Raw genomic sequence first — 17,606 nt, forward strand, 5'->3', positions numbered from 1 at the left:
TGGAGAGAGCGAGCAGCACACATTTGATATGGGTCACAGGAGGTGAAGGAAGATGCCTGATACAAACCTCATCAAAGGAGGAGCGTTGGAGAAAATAACAATTGCTCAGAACAGGTTACCTCATTCAAACTGAGACATTGATTGTGCGTGTGTGCCATTCAGCGGTGATTCAAATGCCTTTGAAGAGGGTATGGTAGTAGTGCCAGGCGCACCGGTTTGAGTTTGTTGAGAAATGCAACGCTGCTGGGTTTTTCATGCTCAACAGTTTCCCATGTGTATCAAGAATGGGCCGTCACCCAAAGGACATCCAACCAACTGACACAACTGTGGGAAGCATTGGAGTCAACATGGGCCAGCATCCCTGTGGAATACTTTCGCCACCTTGTAGAGTCCATGCCCCGATGAATTGATGCTGTTCTGAGGGCAACTCAATATTAGGAAGGTGTTCTTAATGATTTGTCCACTCATTGTATACATAATGTATCACACCCATTGTGAAATGATATACTCAGCAAGGTGGAAGGATTGGTACCACCATAATATAGAGTACCAGTCAAAAGTTTGGACACACCTACTCATTGAAGGGTTTTTCTTTCTTTTTACCATTTTCTACATTGTAGAATAATAGTCAAGACATCAAAACTATGCAGTAACACATATGGAATCATGTAGTAACCAAAACATTGTTAAACACTTTTTTTTTTAGATTCTTCAATGTAGATTCCAAACTTTGTATACCAACCCTACCTTGTCACAACACAACTGATTGGCTCAAATGCATTAAGAAGGAAATAAATTCCTCAAATTAACGTTTAACAAGGCACACCTGTTAATTTAAATGCATTCCAGGTGACTACCTCATGAAGCTTGTTGAGAGAATGCCAAGAGTGTGCAAAGCTGTCATCAAGGCAAAGGGTGGCTACTCTCAAATATATAATATATTTTGATTTGTTTAACACTCTTTTGGTTAATACATGATTCCATATGTGTTATTTCATAGTTTTGATGTCTTCACTATTATTTTACAATGAAAATTTTTTTGAAAACCCTTGAATGAGTAGGTTGTCACATCCTGACCCTTGTAAGTGTAACGGCTGTCTTCGTGAAGAGAGGACCAAGGCGCAGCGGGTTGCGTGCTCAACATTATAATTTATTAAATGTGAACACCAAAAAACAAAGAAACGCCGACAGGAAACAGTTTTGCAGGCTACACCAACGCAATGCAAAAACAACTACCCACAATTAACAAACAAAACACATCCCTATATATAGGACTCTCAATCAAAGGCAACTACAAACACCTGCCTTCAATTGAGAGTCCAACACCCAATACCTAACATAGAAAATACTAAACTAGAAAGAACAAAGAAATGCAAAAAACAAAACCCGGAAATAATAAATCAAACACCCTTCTAAACAAACCACCCCGAACCACATAAAACAAATACCCTCTGCCACGTCCTGACCAAACTACAATCACAAATAACCCCTATACTGGTCAGGACGTGACAGTAAGAGGTCATTTGCCATAGTAGAGTGGTCAGGGTGTGACAGGTGGTTGTTTTGGGTGGTTTTGGGTTTTCTGTTCGTATGTGAGTTTTTTTTCTAGATTTCTATTTCTATGTTTTGTTTTCTATGTTTTGGCCGGGTATGGTTTCCAATCAGAGGCAGGTGTCTTTCGTTGTCTCTGATTGGAAGCCATACTTAGGCAGCCTGTTTTTCCTTTGTGGGTAGTTGTTTTCCGTTTTGTCGATGTACCTGACGGAACTGTTGGCTGTCGTGTTTGTTATTTTGGTTAAGTGTCTTCATAAATAAAGGAAATATGAGCACTTTACACGCTGCGCCTTGGTCCCCTTTCGACGACCCATGTGACATGAGTCCAAACTTTTGACTGGTTATGTATATATATACACTGCCGTTCAAATGTTTGGGGACTGTCACGTCCTGGCCAGTATATAAGGTTAATTGTTTTGTAGTTTGGTCAGGGCGTGGCAGGGGGTATTTGTTTTATGTGGTTCGGGGTGGTGTGTTTGTGTAAAGGGTGTTTGATTTAGTAATTCCGGGTTTTGGTTTATGTTTAGTTAATTCTATGGTTAGTCTAGGTTGTGTGTTTCTATGTTTGGTTGATTGGGGTTGGGACTCTCAGTTGAAGGCAGGTGTTGTCTATCTGCCTTTGATTGAGAGTTCCATATATTAGGGTGTGTTTGTATGTGTGATTTGTGGGTGATTGTTCTGTGTTTCGCCTTGTGCCTTACCAGACTGTTTTTGTTGATCGTTCGTGTTTTGTTATTTTGTATGTTCGTTTTGAAGATAATTAAAAATCAAGATGAGCATTCACGTACCTGCTGCGTATTGGTCCACATTTTCTGATGACGATTTCGCATTATCGTCAGAAGACGAAGACAACTGTGACAGAATCACCCACCACCAAAGGACCAAGCAGCAGAGGAAGGAGCAGACGGAGTTCGAGTTGGACTGGCGGGAGAAGTGGACTTGGGAGGAAGTTCTCGACGGGGCCGGACCCTGGCATCAGGCTGGGGATTATCGACGCCCGCAGGGGGAAATTGAGGCAGCCAAGGCAGAGAGGCGGTGGTACGAGGCCAAGTACGCGCTGAAGGAGAAGCACGAGAGGCACCCCAAGAAATTTTTTTGGGGGGGCACACGGGTAGTTTGGCTAGGCGTAAGAAGAGCCGGAAGCCAGCTACTCGTGGTTATATGGAGGAGCGTATGGGGTGGAGAGCGCTATGTTTCGCTGAGGAGCGCACTATCTCACCCATACGCACGCACAGTCCGGTGCGCGTTATTCCAGCCCCTCGCAGGTGCCGTGCTAGAGCGGGCATCCAGCCTGGTAGGAGGATGCCTGCGCAGCGCATCTGGTCGCCGGTACGCCTCCGAGGACCAGGCTACCCAACTCCCGCTCTACGCACGGCTACCATCAGGCCCCTGCACAGCCCAGTCTGCCCTGTACGAGCACCCCGCTCGTACAGGGCTACTAGTTCCATCCAGCCAAGGCGGGTTGTGCAGGAGGTAAGATCTAGACCGGCTGTGCGCCTCCATAGCCCTGGGTTTCCAGCTCCTGTCTCTCGTGCGGACCCGGAAGTGCGTCAACCCAGTCCGACTCGTCCTGTTCCCGCTCCCCGCACTAGCCTGGAGGTGCGTGTACATAATCTGGTAAACCCAGTACCAGCACCACGCACCAGGCTACAAGTGCGTCAACCCAGCCTCGCCAGTCAACAGTCTTCATCAGAGCTGCCCGCCAGTCAACAGTCATCATCAGATCTGCCCGCCAGTCAACAGTCATCGTCAGATCTGCCCGCCAGTCAACAGTCATCGTCAGAGCTGCCCGCCAGTCAACAGTCATCGTCAGAGCTGCCCGCCAGTCAACAGTCATCGTCAGAGCTGCCCGCCAGTCAACAGTCATCGTCAGAGCTGCCCGCCAGTCAACAGTCATCGTCAGAGCTGCCCGCCAGTCAACAGTCATCGTCAGAGCTGCCCGCCAGTCAACAGTCGTCAGAGCTGCCCGCCAGTCAACAGTCGCCAGAGAGGTCAGACTGCGCTGAACTGCCGGAGTGGTCAGACTGCGCTGAACTGCCGGAGTGGTCAGACTGCGCTGAACTGCCGGAGTGGCCAGACTGCGCTGAACTGCCGGAGTGGCCAGACTGCGCTGAACTGCCGGAGTGGCCAGACTGCGCTGAACTGCCGGAGTGGCCAGACTGCGCTGAACTGCCGGAGTGGCCAGACTGCGCTGAACTGCCGGAGTGGCCAGACTGCGCTGAACTGCCGGAGTGGCCAGACTGCGCTGAACTGCCGGAGTGGCCAGACTGCCCTGAACTGCCGGAGTGGCCAGACTGCCCTGAACTGCCGGAGTGGCCAGACTGCCCTGAACTGCCGGAGTGGCCAGACTGCCCTGAACTGCCGGAGTGGCCAGACTGCCCTGAACTGCCGGAGTGGCCAGACTGCCCTGAACTGCCGGAGTGGCCAGACTGCCCTGAACTGCCGGAGTGGCCAGACTGCCCTGAACTGCCGGAGTGGCCAGACTGCCCTGAACTGCCGGAGTGGCCAGACTGCCCTGAACTGCCGGAGTGGCCAGACTGCCCTGAACTGTCCCGAATTGCCAGACTGCCCAGACTGTCCCGAATTGCCAGACTGTCCCGAATTGCCAGACTGCGCAGACTCTCCCGAATTGCCAGACTGCCCAGACTCTCCCGAATTGCCAGACTGCCCAGACTGCCCCCCGGCGATGCCAGACTGGCCCGACTGCCCCTCGGCGATGCCAGAGTGGCCCGACAGCCTGGAACGGCCGGAACCAGAGCCACCTCCAGAAATAGGTGGGTTGGGGAGGGGGGGTGTAGCACAGTGCCGTCGTTGACGGCAGCCACCCTCCCTTCCCTCCCTTTAGAAAAGGGGACTTTTTGTTGGTGTTGCTTGGGGTTATTTTTTGTTAAGGTGCTTCTGGGGTAGCACCTTTAAGGGGGGGGTACTGTCACGTCCTGGCCAGTATATAAGGTTAATTGTTTTGTAGTTTGGTCAGGGCGTGGCAGGGGGTATTTGTTTTATGTGGTTCGGGGTGGTGTGTTTGTGTAAAGGGTGTTTGATTTAGTAATTCCGGGTTTTGGTTTATGTTTAGTTAATTCTATGGTTAGTCTAGGTTGTGTGTTTCTATGTTTGGTTGATTGGGGTTGGGACTCTCAGTTGAAGGCAGGTGTTGTCTATCTGCCTTTGATTGAGAGTTCCATATATTAGGGTGTGTTTGTATGTGTGATTTGTGGGTGATTGTTCTGTGTTTCGCCTTGTGCCTTACCAGACTGTTTTTGTTGATCGTTCGTGTTTTGTTATTTTGTATGTTCGTTTTGAAGATAATTAAAAATCAAGATGAGCATTCACGTACCTGCTGCGTATTGGTCCACATTTTCTGATGACGATTTCGCATTATCGTCAGAAGACGAAGACAACAACTGTGACAGGGACACTTATTTATTTAACTAACATCATATTGATCAGAAATACAGGGAAGACATTGTTAATGTTGTAAATGGCTATTGTAGCTGGAAATGACAGATTTTTTTTATGGAATATCTACATAGGGGTACAGAGGCCCATTATCAACGATCATCACTTCTGTGTTCCAATGGCACGTTGTGTTAGTTAATCCAAGTTTATCATTTTAAAAGGCTAATTGATCATTAGAAAACCCTTTTCAATTATGTTAGCACAGCTGAAAACTGTTGTTCTGATTAAAGAAGCAATAAAACTGTCCTTTAGACTAGTTGAGTATCTGGAGCATCAGCATTTATGGGTTCGATTACAGGCTCAAAATCTCCAGAAACAAAGATCTTACTTCTGAAACTCGTCAGTCTATTCTTGTTCTGAGAAATGAAGGCTATTCCATGCGAGAAATTGCCAAGAAGCTGAAGATCTCGTACAACGCTGTGTATTACTCCCTTCACAGAACAGCGCAAACTGGCTCTAACCAGAGTAGAAAGAGGAGTGGGAGGCCCCGGTGCACAACTGAACAAGAGGACAAGTACATTAGAGTGTCTAGTTTGAGAAACAGACGCCTCACAAGTCCTCAACTGGCAGCTTCATTAAATAGTACCCGCAAAACACCAGTCTCAACGTCAAAAGTGAAGAGGCGACTCCGGGATGCTGGACTTATAATGGGCCTCTGTACGCCTATGAAGATATTCCATCAAAAATCTGCCATTTCCAGCTACGATAGTCATTTACAACATTAACAATGTCTACAATGTATTTCTGATCAATTTGATGTTATTTTAATGGACATTTCTAAGTGACCCCAAACTTTTGAACGGTAGTGTATTTATGTATATGGAGTCAATGGAATGGAGTGGAGTCATTGGAGTCAATGGATTGGTATCAAACACATCTAACACGTGGTTTCCATGTGGTTGATACCATTCCATTGTCTCCATTCCAGCCATTTATTATAAGCCGTCCTCCCCTCAGCAGCCTCCACTGGTATACATGGATTATATATAGTATCTTCAAGACGTGAATCTCAGACCTGACATGTCAAACCTGGGTATGTGAAATGCTCCTTCCTCCTGCTGAATTGTGTTTCAACCGTGTTCAACAATGTCCCTTCATATAACCCCCCCCCAGATTTGTCTAGCTATATCATGGTTCTGAAACATAACTCCCAAAAGCAAATGTAGCTGATCATGTAAATTCAGACATGCATTATAAGGTTGAGTCCCAAATGGCACCCTATTCCCTAAATAGTGCATTTACCGATGGGCCTTGGCCAAAGGTACTGCACTATATAGGGAACAGGGTGTGCCATTTTGGGATAGAGCCCACGTATAACCAAGGAAGGAACATCGACCGCTAACTTTACCTACAAATATGCATAATTCAGACAGACTTTACCTACTGTATTTATGCAAAATTCAGACACTCTCCACTGCCATTACAACCTTACCAGAGAGAAGACCTCTCCATCATATACTCTTCTATTTCTTTAGGATTCAAGTTGCCGTATAACAGCAATAGTCAGGGTTTATTTGTAATATCTGACCGTTTATCTAATAAACTGTAAACTGTTGATGTTTACAATTGTTACAATATCACTCTGAGGCCATTTTTTGTCCCGTATATTCACAGACCCCAACAGCTGTGAAAAGATGAACAATTCCGTAGACGGCAATTCTACTCTCCTCTCCACCAAACCCCTACTTTATGTCCAGTATCTACTATTGTCACGACTTCCGCCAAAGTCTTCTAGCCATCGCCGATCCACTTTTCATTTTCCATTGGTTTTGTCTTTGTTTCCCACACACCTGGTTTTCATTTCCCTATTACTGGTCATGTATTTAACCCTCTGTTTCCCCCATGTCTTTGTGTGTGATTGTTTGTTGTTCAGGTCGGTACGTTTTCGGCTGGTTTTTTCCGGATGCTGTTTTCACCCGTGCTTTGTGGCAACCGTTATTGTTCGCACATTGGTATGTTTACTTTGTGCTATTTTCTTAAGTAAAGTGCGTTGTTCACTCATCTCTGCTCTCCTGCGCCTGACTTCATACACCAGCTACACCCACCGCCTGACAACTATACACTGCTGGCGACTCAATAAACCTCATCCTGAGTCTTCCCACCAATGCCTACGTCCTGTGGCTGATAGTGAGCGGGGGGAGATGATGGCCTCAAACGTTTTCTCTCTCAACCTGGCCGTGTCTGATATACTCACCTGCTTGTCCAGTCTAACGTTTATACTCCATAATCACATCCTGAATTACTTCCAAGAGGATGGTGTTTTATGGAGCGTTGCGATTTTCTGTAAGGGTTTCATCCTTACTGGCCGTCCCCTGTTCCAGTGTTGTATCTGTGTGGAGTGCTACCTGGCGGTGGTCTACCCAGTAACCTTCCTGAAGTACAACCCCTTAGGTACAGGGTGGGGTGTTGTGCTGTCGTCAGGCTGATGGTGCTTGGGTCCTGCTTTGCTTATATGCTTGGTGAATCAAAATGTATAATGAATGACTTTACTTTGGGTTTCACCCTGGTTATGTGATGTTGTTCTGCTGCCTGGCTGTTCTCAGGGCCCTGAAATGTCCTGGGCCAAGGAGAGGGTAAGGGATGAACAACATGAAACTGAAGGCCTGCAGAATCATTTCAATGATCCTGGTGTCTTTGGTTGTCACGTACCTCCCACTGGTTCTTCAGTTGATCATTTATCGTTTTATAAAACAAGTGGAGAATACATTTGGTATGTCCATTTGTTTCTCTATCATAGTGGTCTTTGGGTTTGTGCAGCCCCTCCACAGAGCTGAGAAACTGCCCTGTATCAGGAGTCCTTGAGGAGATCGTCCTTAAAGAAGCTACATGTAGCTCCGAATGGAAATGATATATCTCTAGCAGTAATGGAATGAAATTATATCATTATTTAAACATTGTCCCTGACACCAGGTTTGCCAGATTTTTGAATTTTTCCAAAATTCCCAAGTTTTACAGAAATTAGAAGGAAATGGGCCAGAAATCTGGAATCCTCCAACCAAGATTTCTGGAAAACCTGGTAATTTTTGGAAAGTAACCAGGATATTGCAACTCTACATGTGATAGAGACCAACTCAGGTACCTTGTGGAAGATTGATCCCTAGCCGAGTCATACCAAAGAATGTATGGGACCAGATGTTTCTCTGTTCGCTCCACCATTTCCTGGCTGCTAAATATGTAATAGTTTGCCTAATTTATACCATCTAAACCACCGCAAAATATTTTTTCAATAACCAAAACTATTGTATTTTCTGCTGTTTTGAAGTAAAAGACGCAAAAACAAAACTTAAGGGAAGCATAGAAATAACGCACATAGAACAGATCTAACGCTTAGACTTTCTATGTGAATTTGGTAGGGTTCTCAAAAAGTTACATATTGCAGTTTCAAAGAGATAGATTGATGGTAAGGCCCTGCGATAGACTACACTCCTGTCCAGGGGGTGTACTTGTACATCAACCTGCCTCACGGAACAGAAGAGAGACTCCTGCTCCTATGAGCCGTTTTGGCTTGCACAAGCCAAGGCTCGTGCGAGACTACTTATACAATGTGATACAATGCAACACACCCATGCTAAGTACGATAATGTATCTGCCTAATTATGTCATAGGTCCTGGATGGAGAGATGGGTGGAATGGTATAGTGATGGAATGTGTGAGTGTGTGTATGTGTGTGTGTGAATGTTCTCTCTGCTGTTGTTGGGCTAGGCCATATGTAATGATAGGGCGGCTACATTGACAAGGAGCTGGGTATGAACTTTATAGTTTAAATCATATCATTAAGTTAACACCACCGGTCATAAACCTATATTTACATCTACCTGTGAATTAGACAGGATGTTCTCTCTCCTGTTCAAAACTCACATTGTGATCAAATGACGCACGTAGCTGTTTACTCAGAATGGCGTGTACGCATGATGTATTCATCACACTGTCGAATGCAAATTACACAATGACTAAAGTGCATGTGATAATATGGTATTTCTGTGTATCAGGGTGTTGAATTAATTTATACAAGAAGAAGGTTACATATCCTAATATAGTCCCTGATGTTTCCTTTTGTGATGGTGTGCAATGTCACGCACAGCCACAACCACGCCTTAAAGGGGCAGTTCAGTTAAAACATATTTTTTTATGATATTTCCACTCTGTGAGGTAAAAATAACACTCTGAAAATTGTGAAAATTATGATAATACCGTTTTTGTGTAAGACCTGTTTGAAATAAATGCCTGATATTTCAGCCTGTTAAGGTGGGATGGAACATTTGGCCCACATCATGATTATAATAAACCAATGACAGCTCATCCTGTTAAAGGGATGGGTTCTAGACCATCCTATCAGCCAATCAGGGATGTGTATGTAAATATATTTTTATATTGTTTCCTAATGCCCATACGATCAGACTGAGCATTTCAAGTGTCAACGGATGCTCAGGGAAGTAAATTATTCAAAATATATTTTGGAGTTATGTTCATTAAATAAGCACAGTGATTTATTAGAAATGTCATTAAATGTTGACTCAAAGTCAAAAGTGTAAAAACTGAATTCACCAACCTGCTTTGAGAAATGCATACACCTTCAGGTGTTTAAAGAATGCTCCTGGTTCAAATACCATTGCCTCGCTCTATCCCAGGTAAAAACATGCGTCCTTTGTCCTGAACTTATCCACATTCTGATAAAAGACACATTTGTCTTTTATCCATCTACTGTGTCCGCATTGTGAACAGATTTCCTGGTCTCTGCCTGTATGCACATTATTTGACAGATATTCTTTCAAAATAATATTTAATTATCTATTTTAACAAACACATTGACACCATAAGTCAATGGTGCCACCTGTCAATGATTTTAGAGGCCAATATAATGATGATTTCACTGTGCAGATCCGTCTACACTTGTAAGATATCCAGACACAATGGGTCCCTGACTACATCTGGAGGAGGTCGGAAGATCTGATCACAATCTTAATCGTCTACGACTGTGGGCACAGTCAGAATGTGGACAAGATCAGGACAAAGGTTAGAACCAGGTATAAACAGGGCTTTTGATAAGTATGGCTCAATGATTAATTAGATATTTAGAGAGGTTTCTTTCCACAGAGCAGCCCTTGATGGGAATATGGCCCTTTCAACATGCACCAGTGGGAATTGAACTCACAACGACGCTGTTGGTGGTAGCTCCACACTCGTACCCACTGAACCAGACAGGACCTTTCTTAAGGTTGGCAAGACAATTGGACAGACGAAAGCAAAAAATCCACCTCAGTTTACTCAGATACACTGATTGGAAAAGCCTTGACAGGTGTAAACAAAATGGTGGAAGTCCATTTTTAGGCTGGCTTTCACCAGAATGATATGCTATAAAGCAGCATCAATGAGTTAGCCAGCTAGCTAATTTGCCTAAATCTTCTTTAAAATGATTTTAATTTTAAAATAAAACTTGAAATTGACATGGTTTAATTGACTCGACAACCAATAACACATATCCAAGTTAAATGAACCAGAAAATAAATAGTTATTTCTGGTTGTTTATCAAGGTTAGCTGGCTAACTCATTGATCCAGCTCTGTAGTGTACCCCTCTGGTCGGTTCTTTCAGATCAGTGAAATGAATGAGGAGAGAGAGGACAGGCCTTTTAGTCCATGCAGAAAGAGCTAAAGCCACACAGTGATACTGGTCGCGTTCCTCTGCTCAGACGTTGCATGCATCCTCCGATGGCCGAGTGCCATGTAATCAACTGTGCAGTCGGACACCAGATTGTTATAACACATGATGTGTTTAGCTGATACATAAAATTCCTATCCAGGCGTTGTAAGATCTGGCATGCGTCGACAACGCCTGGGCAGAGGAACGCGCCCATTGTAGGAAGTAGGATACAGAGCCCTCTAGTGATCTTCACTAGGCTGTACACCTGCACCTGCATGGATCCACAGCGAAGACTTATCATCACATGAAGAACCAAGCCTCTTTACCTGAGTCAAAGGTGAGTTTTAAGTTCTTGTTTACCCATAGACTCTTTGTTATTCTTACAGTGATCCGTGTTGACTTTTTATACTCTGGAAATGCTTTTTTTAGATCTGGTTCATCGACAAATATTGAGCAACAAGATGACTACTGTCAATGAAGAAACTCATGGGAAGGGTAAACACATAGAGCTAGATAGAGAACTCATCTTTATGTCTGTGCCATTATAGAATCTATGACAGCATGGGCAGCGCCATTGAGGCTACAACCCATAGGAATCGCCACCCAGTTGACTACATTGACTACTTAAAATGGCAACAACAAAAAAAGCATGGTCGAAGCCCCCATGCTAAACTGGCCTTTTGGTCACTAGAGGCCTCTATCATTCTCGATGGGTAAACCCCTTGAGGATCAGATGCCTAGTTACATTGAGGGAATCCTGGTGAAAACCAGTGACACAATGACTGCCATCTTGTAGGGTAACCCCCACAACATGCCAGAGAATACAGTAATTGTTACATTTGATAACAGGCAGTAAGAAAGACCAGAAACTTTTCAACCACCCTTCATACATTTAGCCATAGTGTTTCTTTCAATATTGTGTCACGCAACACAATGTCCGCATAAACAAAATGCATAATGTTTATGTCAACTTTAGCATTATGTTAGACTTGTGTAAGCAGTATGATGATTACTTTACAGTAGTGTCACTGGCTGTTCAACACGTGATTTATTAAAACATTTTGTCTGCACATTATTTTGAGATTTCCCTCCATCATTTAGTGATATGATCTTTTAATGGCTGGGCTTTGTAATGCAGTGTGTGTGTGTGGTGTGTGTGCATGTCTTTGTTGTATTACTGTGAAATACGTGCATCAGCTTGACCTTGTGTAAAGTACTGTGACTAGCCTTAATGTGTGGTGCAGTGGAAAGAGGAGACAGATGGGTAGAACACACTAAGAAAATCAGTGGTGTAAAGTACTTTAGTAAAAATACTTTAAGTACTACTTACGTCGTTTAGGGTGGTCTGTACTTTACTTTTAATATTTTTGACTACTTTTACATTTACTTCAGTACATTCCTCAAGAAGAAAATGTACTTTTTACTCCATTCATTTTCCCTGACTCCCAAAAATACTTGTTACATTTTGAATGCTTAGCATGACAGGAAATTTGTCCAATTCACACATTTATCAAGAGAACATCCCTGGTCAATCCCTACTGCCTCTGATCTGGCGAAGTCACTAAACACACATGCTTCGTTTGTAAATGATGTCTGAGTGTTGGAGTGTGCCCCTGGCTAAAATGGTGCTGTCTGGTTTGCTTAATACAAGAAATGTGGAATAATTTATACGTTTACTTTTGTACTTAAGTATGAGAAATTACATTTACGTGTGATACTTAAGTATATTTAAAACCAAATACTTTTAGACTTTTACTCAAGTAGGATTTTACTGGGTGACTTTCACTTTTACTTGAGTAATTTTCTATGAAGGTATATTTACTTTCATTCAAGTATGAAAATCGGGTACTTTTTCCACCACTGAGGAAAAGTGGTATCCCACTGGGCACAGATGTCAATTAAACGCCTATTCACATTGGTTCAACGTAATTTAATTTAAATGACGTGAAAACAACGTTGGTTCAACCAGTGTTGCCCAGTTGGATCCCGCTCTTCTGGACACATAGAACTAGCACACAACAACATGGGGACTTTCTCTCCTGTAAGGTTCTCGTGAACTCCTGTGACTCATTGCTTATGTTGTCTGAGGAGAAAATGGCATAGAGGAACTGACTTATAATTGAGTCAACGCTGCCAAAATTGATTTCCCTATTCTATTTTTGACTATGATGATTCTCTTCATTTCAACCAACTTCTGTTACTGTAAGGTCAAAGCAGCATGTTCTGGCAGCATGTGTTCAAAAATAAAAAATTATTTACACATAAGTTATCGATTTCAACAGGACTACACCAAACTCATGAAGCAAACTGTTGCGATGTGCTGTGTAAGATTGGCTGCTAATTGGTGGTGGAGGGAAAGTGCCTGTGTGAGAAGGTTAGGCTGTAAACACAGACAATACCTACCAGACTAGAAGGTCACAGACTGGCTGCCATTTAATCTGATTGGCAAACGTCAACAGAACCAGTCAGTCAACAAACTCCCTTCATGGTCTGAATAGAACGCCCTTTTAACCCATATAAGCCAACACAATATTTTGTCAGTATTCCTATGGAGCGTGTAAAGCAGAAACTATCAAATTCCTGTTGCATAGTAATTAAGTTGACTCCGAGGATGGTGTGGTATCAGGGCCTCTGCTTTAGAGAACTGAAAAGCAACCAAAAGGTCAAAGGTCGTAGAGAAACAATAAGAGTATATATGTCTGGAAGTCGAGCCGTCAACTTTCCCAGCATTGTTGCTTTCGCAAGAATGATATGACAACATGGAGCACAAGTAGCAATGCTGATTGACAGCCAGGGATAAAATTAGTCACTCAAAAATAACAGCCCAATTTAAAAGAACACGCATCCATTGAAAATACCCTTGGGCTGTAATTACTGGCTACCCCTTACAAAAAGTGTGAGAGACATCCTCATTCGTTCATGGAAGTTTACTCCTTTATCCTCTGTTTATCATTTAAACTGCATTACATGACACCTTGCTTCAGAAATGTGTAGATGTTTACGGAAACGTGTGTGACCTTGTCCTATCCTCTGCCGTGGTTGATTGGTTATCGACCACAGGGTGTAGTTATTGTTTTGGAGGGGTTCGGAACCGATTTAAGATAAGAACTACAAAAGGTTAGTTAATATGTTCTTTACAAACTATGGTGTGAACGAAAGACAGAGGTCAACTCCCTGCCAACTCCCAGTGTTGCTCTGGGTTGAGATATCTTCAATGTAAACAGAGGCAGAAGGGCTTACATTGGTTCAGCATTCTATAAAAACTCTGCAAACCCTTTGCTCCGTGAGATAGTCTTGTGTTATTTATTCTCTAAACAGCCTTTATCCCAGCCATGTTTTTAAACCATGATGACTGGCCTGTTGCCACAAGGTCTGACAATCCTGCTGGCCTTTGCAGCAGATGCTGTTTCTGTTTCACAACGGTCATGATAGAACAGATATATTTGATTCATTTTTCCTGGACAAGTACAGTTGAAGTCGGAAGTTTACATACACTTAGGTTGGAGTCATTAAAACTCGTTTTTCAACCACTCCAAAAATGTCTTGTTAACAAACTATAGTTTTGGCAAGTCGGTTAGGACATCTACTTTGTGCATGACACAAGTAATTTTTCCAATAATTGTTTACAGACAGATTATTTCACTTATCATTCACGGTATCACAATTCCAGTGGGTCAGAAGTTCACATACACTAAGTTGACTGTGCCTTTAAACAGCTTGGAAAATTCCAGAAAAATGATGTCATGGCTTTAGAAGCTTCTGATAGGCTAGTTAATTGACATCATTTGAGTCAATTGGAGGTGTACTTGTGGATGTATTTCAAGGCCTACCTTCAAACTAAGTGTCTCTTTGCTTGACATCATGGGAAAATCAAAAGAAATCAACCAAGACCTTAGAAAAAATATTGTAGACCTCCACAAGTCTGATTCATCCTTGGGAGTAATTTCCAAACACCTGAAGGTACCACGTTCATCTGTACAAACAATAGTATGCAAGTATTAACACCATGGGACCACGCAGCCGTCATACCGCTCAGGAAGGAGACACGTTCTGTCTCCTAGAGATGAATGTACTTTGGTGCGAAAAGTGCAAATCAGTCCCAGAACAACAGCAAAGGACCTTGTGAAGATGCTGGAGGAAACAGGTACAAAAGTATCTATATCCACAGTAAAACGAGTCCTATATCGACAGCAAGGAAGAAGCCACTGCTCCAAAACCGCCATAAAAAAAGCCAGACTATGGTTTGCAACTGCACATGGAGACAAAGATCATACTTTTTGGAGAAATGTCCTGTGGTCTGATGAAACAAAAATAGAACTGTTTGGCCATAATGACCATCGTTATGTTTGGAGGGAAAATGGGGAGGTTTGCAAGCTGAAGAACACCATCCCAATTGTGAAGCACGGGGGTGGCAGCATCATGTTGTGGGGGTGCTTTGCTGCAGGAGGGACTGGTGCACTTCACAAAATAGATGGCATCATGAATATGGAAAATGATGTGGATATATTGAAGCAACATCTCAAGACATCAGTCAGGAAGTTAAAGCTTGTTTGCAAATGGGTCTTCCAAATGGACAATGACCCCAAGCATACTTCCAAAGTTGTGGCAAAATGGCTTAAAGAAAACAAAGTCAAGGTATTGGAGTGGCCATCACAAAGCCCTGACCTCAAACCCATAGAAAATGTGTGGGCAGAACTGAAAAAGCGTGTGAGAGCAAGGAGGCCTACAAACCTGACTCAGTTACACCAACTCTGTCAAGAGGAATGGGCCAAAATCCACCCAACTTACTGTAGGAAGCTTGTGGAAGGCTACCCAAAAGGTTTGACCCAAGTTAAACAATTCAAAGGCAATGCTACCAAATACTAATTCAGTGTATGTAAACTTCTGACCCACTGGGAATGTGATGAAAGAAATAAAAGCTGAAATAAATCATTCTCTCTACTATTATTCTGACATTTCACATTCTTAAAATGAAGTTGTGATCCTAACTGACCTAAGACAGGGAATTTTTATTTGGATTAAATGTCAGGAATTGTGAAAAACTGAGTTTAAATGTATTTGGCTAAGGTGTATGTAAACTTCCGACTTCAACTGTATGTTTTCACCACTGATTTGTGGTGTGTAGTGGGCCAATGTGCCTCTTTTCTTTCTATAGCCTTCTTTACCCAGACTCTGATGCAGGTCCTGCCAACAGTCCACTGTCGTTTGTAGCGTCTGCTCGGGCAGTGACCTCAGCAGCACATTCACAGTGTGAGATAGTCGCAGTGTTTATTTTCCAACTCCATGTCCGGGTGACCTCCACAGCTCGCCTAACTCGCTCACAATGATAAGATGTTATTGTAGGACTTCCCATAGCCCTGTGGAAACTGTTTTGATTGACAACCCAAAGGGCTTTTGGCCCGGGTCCAACTATAACAACTTGGCTTCTATTGGCCGAGAGAGTGAGAAATAAGAGTACATTTGCAATCAATCATTAGATTGAGCTGAGGAAATTATTTTCGGAACAATACAATGAGGAGAAATAGTGGAGTTAAATTGGAGTGTTAGAAAAACAATCCTCGGCGTGAAGTAAGTAAATTGTTCGCAGGATAACCAGCTTGGAACCGAGACAAATGTTAGGTAAGATAATAACGAAATCTTAATGTGAATCAAATCAACAATGACTGGATGTTCTTACACAGGGGCCCTAAGCGGGATATGGTTCAGCCATGAAGGTTTAGATATCTGGCTAGACTAACTTACCTAGCAATCTAATCGACTTTCTGACATAACACAAGAAAAACTGCTGATGCACTAGCTACCAAATTTCGAAATTGCACGTGGTGTATTCTTCTATGGTATTTTTCAACAGTAAGTTGAGAACCCCCGACTGAGGTCCCCCCTCAAATAGTCCTCCTAGCGGCCGCGGGGCCCTACCTGCAGCGCATAGTCTGCGTATAGGCAGATAACAAAACATCAAAGTCACTTTACTCATGAGCTCAGGAAAGAGCTGACAAACAATAACTACCGCTTACTGTGGACAGTCATGGGGGGGAAGTCATGGGGGGAATCCGCTATAAGCTAAGTGTCACATTTGATCGCAGGCGTCTGTCTAAAGGCACTTCACTGCCCGGTTTGGGCCCATACATTTCAGTCATCTATACCCGCAGCATTCATTACAATGACGGATTACTCCAATTAGCCTAGCATGGCCCAAGCAGCGGCGGTGCCTGCCATGTCTGTCTGCTATGGGGCTAACCAATCAGAAAGGTAAAGAGTTCATGGGCACGCTTGAGATCCATCTAATTAGGGGGGGAACTGAACTTGAATGTGGACTGGTGTGAGAGGAGGGAGGAGTGGCGGGGCGCACACAGAGGCATATAGCACCCTCACACACTCAGGACCCTGAAGGAATGTGCTGAGTGCCAGCTCCCTCTTAGATTATCCCTCCTTCTTCCCTCCTTCTTTCTCTCATTCTGCCTGTTTTCTCAGTACTGTTGAGACTGATGAAGGCTGGAGTGGAGATGCAGATTAAGGTAGATGTGGGGAGCGACAGACAGAACACTCTCTCGGTCTGTCTTAATATCAGCCTCTGGGGCTCTTAGTCTTGAGACACATTGTGATTACATCATGAATCATAGCGGTGGCTAGCGTATTCGTTTTAGAGCAGAGTGAATTGGGACTCTGATGGTATTTGGCTTTCAGTTAAAAACTGTAGCTCAATTGGTAGAGCATGGTGCTAACAAAGCCAGGATAGTGGGTTTGATTCCCGGGACCACCCATATATAAAATGTATGACTGTAAGTTGGTTTGGATATCCTAAATGGCATAGATACTGAACAAAAATATAAACGCAACATGTAAAGTGTTTCATGAGCTGAAATAAAAGATCCAAGAAATGTTTAATACATACACAAAGCTAATTTCCCTCAAATTTGTTTACATCCCTGTTAGTGAGCATTTCTCCTTTGCCAAGAT

This window comes from Salmo salar, chromosome 08 (assembly GCF_965601325.2).
Source record: "Salmo salar chromosome 08, fSalSal1, whole genome shotgun sequence".
NCBI classification, from domain to species: domain Eukaryota; kingdom Metazoa; phylum Chordata; class Actinopteri; order Salmoniformes; family Salmonidae; genus Salmo; species Salmo salar.